We start from the raw sequence: 5,270 nt of genomic DNA, 5'->3' as shown, positions 1-5,270 counted from the left end.
TTAAATTAATTAATTATTTATTTCTTAATAAATTTTCTCTTTTCTTTGTTTAATTTAATCCAACATAAGATATTGATCGAAAGCTGAGAAGACCTAAGATGAACTTCCCTCATCTACTTTTTCAAAATCAGATATCTATCGAAAACCGAGGATACCCAAGACGAACATTCATCGTCTATTTCCTCATAATAAGTTAAAAATCTATAATTGACAAGATCCAAGATGAACTTCCATCATCTACTTTTTCAAAGTCAGATATCTTTCAAAAACCGAGAACACCCAAAAAGAATATCTATCGTCTACTTCCTGAAGATAAGATACTAACCAAAATTTGAGAAAATCCAATAAAAACTTTCATCGATTACTCTTCAAAACAAATAATTAGGTATCTAACAACATCTCTTTACTCATGCTCAAGATGTAGCAAAAATTTGTCACCAATCTTGCCTTGAACTTTACAAACTCAACTAACTTGAACCACACACTTCTCCTTGAACAAATTAACTTACAATTTACTAGTTTTTGGATAATGTCAAATAACTAGCAATTCAAAAATATTCATTTAAGATTCATTAACTGTCTTCAATTGTTGTCAACATTCTTCATAATTTTTCGAAAGAAATTGCGAACATTTTCCATTTGAATTGATCGAGCTTCTTATCAAGTCAATTTTCATGACTAGAAATACCACATAAGGTCTCCATCCTCTCATTAATAAGATGGTAATCAATCATCTCATTCACCTAAACTATGATCTTCAATGCATGAAAGTTAAGATAGAAAAAATAAGTAACTAAATCATCATCTTTGAATTTACCAAGTCTTCCATCTAGCCTGTTTTTCATGACTAGGAATCTCACTCAAGATCTTATTTATCTTCTCACATTGAAAGATACTTCTTCTCATAGTACAGATGTTACTCATAGTAAAGTAAAGATAAGATAACTAGTGGGATTCATTTTTATTCGTTTGATAGTTGCTTTCATGAAGTCTCCACATAAACCTATAAGTGTCTTACATTAGTCTTCTTCTTCTTGGTATTTCGTTCATATTGCGTGTTAACTAGCAATATGTCAATCCTTAATTACCCGCCAACTCAATACAATCTTGGAATTTGGACCGAAAGATGCATTATCAACATTTCAACAATGTTGTCAGCGATAAATATATTTTTTTATAACACATGTTTTGTATCATTCTTTCCTCAATTAATGATCAATAATAACTCTTCACCAAGGTCATCCTCCTTCCAACATTAGAAAAAATATCAATAATCTTATGGTATTGTACCTTTTTTATGACATATCTTCACATAGAGTTTTAATTATTCTTTAATCACTATTTTTGTCTCCATTGTGAGTGCTACAGTTTTGTTAATTTCACATCTCGACTTAGCATAACATTATATCCACATCTTCTAGACAAACTCTATATCTTTTGACATTCCCTGAAAATCTAATAAATAAAATTTTATGTGCCTTAGGTTCCAACTTTACTTGTATTACGATAAGTTAAAGTTCTTGTACCAAGAACTCATTTTTTATCCAATTCTTGCAAACCTCTGAGGTCAAGCATCAGATACCAGAACCTTGATGTATATCGAGTGACCTCGGAGATAATAACTTGCTTACCAACAATGATCCATCTCTTTCCTTCCAAGCTTAATTTTTTGTATTCTTCTTTAGTTTTATGCAGTCTCTTTTGAAGTGTCCTTCTTCTTAACACCGGGAGAATTTCGCAATTTCTTTAATCTTCAACATAGACTTAGTACTCCTAATACTCTGTCTTCTTTCTCATTATATTGTTTACCTCTTGTAAATATGCATTCTCCATTATCTTTTTGTCTATAATCTGCCCTTTTGGTTTATTTTTTGGACATTAAATACCTCTTACTTCTTTAACCTCAAACTTGGCGGTCATTCATACTATCAAAAACTACAACTTGAACATCTTTTGGAAACCTCCCTATAACTTGTCAAGAACCCTCCAAGGATCATACATGCACTTTAACTTTCTCTCCTCTCGAACAACTTTGCTCTGATATCACTTGTTGAAATACTAGAAGATGAAGTGTCTCTTAATGCAAGAACAACAAGCACCAAATAATTGTAGAAACAAAAGAAAACAACTAAAAAATGCAATAATAAGATTTATAGTGGTTCGGCCAAAACATGCCTACATCCACTTTCGAAATACACGAGATTCTCAACTTTATTATGAAGAATGTTACAGGAGTACATTCCAAAACAAGTACACCCTAGAAAGAGAGAAAAAGTTCTGGAGATTTCAGGGCACGATTGACACGAACGACACGATTGGTACGATTAGCACGAACAGAAAAACAACACGATCGACACGGTCATGGTTTTGCTTGTTGTGGTCGCGATTGTTAGTCGCTCAAAGTCTCTTATCAATTCAAGAATGTGCGCACAATTGACACAATCGACATAATCGGCACGATCGACACGATCAGCACGATCGACACAATCGGCACGAACGACTTGATATCTACTCTAATAACTAGGTCATTTATTCATCTTTAAAGCTTGGTTGGAAGGTTAGGGTTTCTAGTTTACCCTGTTCTATAATAGTTAGGGTTTCTTGTATACCATATTCTGTTATTGCTCTGTTTTGTTGTTGTTTTCTTCTATTCAACAAAATGGGAAGAAAGAAAAGAAATAAGAATAAGGAAGTTAGAGAATTTGTGATGGAAGGTTTAAGGGAGGTAGCTGAAAAAGAAATCAATAAGATTGATGAAGAAATTATCCATTAAAAACAGGAATGCAGCAAAGGTAGAGAACCAATTACTAATACAAATTCTAAAGAAAATGCAGCTGAAAATAGGGGGAAAATGAAGGAATATGGATGGTTGGGTATAATGAAAGAGAAAACCTCTTTAGACTTAAAAATCAAATCACAAAGCTACTGATGCATGCAAAGAAAAGAGAGATTGTGCTCAACAAAGAGAAAATATAGCAAACAATCGTCCAATTGAATATACATTATCTTCAAGATTGGAACTTACTGAAGAAGGAAGAATACGAAAAGATAGTAAACTGGTCAGTGGAAACAATGAGGGAGCTAATGAAGTCCCCAAAATCAAAGACATATACTATCAGGAGCAATTCCAACAGGAAGGTAATGAAGTCTAGAAAAAGAATGCAAAAAAAAAAGCAGAAGATCATTCATATAAAGGTCAAATCTACTTGGGTGAGTTTAAAATAAAAGTTGAGATTCTCAACTCTCCTTTTGAATTTAAATTGCCCACTGAAGTGAAGGAGAAATGCGTCAAAGAATGGGAAAATGTAGTTGTCAGGAACTACATAGGAAAACACCGTGTATCTTTTCCAAACACTAAGAAATCACTAATGAAACAATGGGAGTAGAAGGGACTAGAGAAGGGTTTTGCAAACATCCATGATCTCTATTTTCTACAATTCAAAAAAGGAACGAACTTGGATGATATTTTGAAAATTTGGCATACTTATATTGGATCTAACTGTATGAAGTTGGAGAGATGGTCTGAAGAATTGAGCCTCCTAAGCAAGCCAAAGAAAACAGCACAAATATGGTTCAAACTTAGGAACATCCCAGCACACATGTATAATGCAGAAACTCTAAGTCACTTTGATAGTGTATTGGGGAAACCATTATATATGGACCCAATTACAGTGGGAGGAGAGCACCTTACTTTTGCTAAAATAAGCATTGAAGTGCATCCTCAAAGTACACTGCCAAAGAACATGACAGTTGTTGATAGAAATGGAAAGCCCATAGTCATAGAAATCTCATATGAATGGAGGCCAAACAGGTGAGCTTTCTACAATACTTTCCAACATGTTAGTACTAAATGTGCAAAAGAAATTGAGAAAAATCAAAAAATAATGAAAGCACAGGAAGCAAAAAAGTAAGAAAATGAAACGGAAGAATCAAGAATGGAAGAGTATATTGTGGAAGTTATGGATAGTGATAAAAAAAGATAAAAATGAGGAAAATGAAGTGGAAGAAAGCAAGAAGGATTCTGAGAAAAAGGAAAGCAGCAAAAGAAAGAAAATAAAGGGAATCAAGGTGAAGAGGAAAAGAAAATTTTCTATAATGCAAAGGATTAGGATAAAAATGGAAGATGAACATCAAGTTGTTGAGTAAACTCAAGTGGAAAACACCCAGAATTTCAAAGCTGAAACAGAGAATTCTAAAGCCGATAAAGAAGATTCCAAAACTGATGTGGAGTCTGAAGTCGAAGCTGAAGATAATGAAGACAAGAATACAAAAATTGAAGTTGAAGATAACAAAGATAAAAGCCCTGCAAATCTCAAAAATAATTCTTTCTATCAAATCAGAACGGGCTCGTATAAAGAGAGAATTCAAAATAAGAATCAACAATACTCATCATCCTCTTCAATACAATCTCCTTTTATCGTTAGAGGAAGAGGAAGAGGAAAGGGAAGGGGAAGAATGTATCTCAATGAAAATAGATGGCATACAAAAATCCTAGGCTGGGATGGTTAAGTCTGAATATAGTCTTTTCTGTTTGTAATCTCTGTTTTTTAGAATGTATGAATGCTACTAATCAGTTTTTTTTAGGGTCTTTTGATTGTCATCCTTAATCATAGCTAGGGTTTGTCTAACTTTGATTTCCGACCCTCCCACTTTTGGGATTTTAATGAAATAGTTTTAACCGTTTTTCCAAAAAAAAAAGAATGTGTTACGCTTTAAACTATAACCGAGCCTTTCGAGTTCTTTAATTCAAGAAACGGGTTCTTGATAGTTGGGACCAAGGATGGAATTCAATACTCAAACGCAGCTGACATAGAGTGAGAAGAGAATTCGAGGTTAAAGAGAGAAGAAACCGGGATGAGAAGAGAATACTACTAGAATACACCTAGTAATCCAAGAAAGAGGTTCAAGGCCGAGAGAATAACTTAGAGTCACAACTTTTACAAGTTCAATTCATAACCCCAAAAAGTGGGGTGGGCATCAACATTTATAGAGGCTGAATTACCCAAGAGTATTCGGTTACAAACTTGTTACAACAACTTTAAAAGAATAACAGAATTCGGTTTTAAAGAAATATAAGAGAAGATAAAACAGAATTATTAAGCCAAAGACATAAAATGGCCCATATGCACACTAGGGCCGAGAAATGGGTGCTGCAAATATTTTAGGACCGAGGCTTTGGTGAGCAAACCCTAATAGAATGTTATAGGATTATTACAATGATTTTCTCATAATTAAAACTCACACACAACTCATAAGGAAATAATGATCTT

The sequence above is a fragment of the Impatiens glandulifera genome, chromosome 6, assembly GCF_907164915.1.
Source record: "Impatiens glandulifera chromosome 6, dImpGla2.1, whole genome shotgun sequence".
NCBI classification, from domain to species: Eukaryota; Viridiplantae; Streptophyta; class Magnoliopsida; order Ericales; family Balsaminaceae; genus Impatiens; species Impatiens glandulifera.
Note: the sequence above shows the minus strand (reverse complement) of the source record.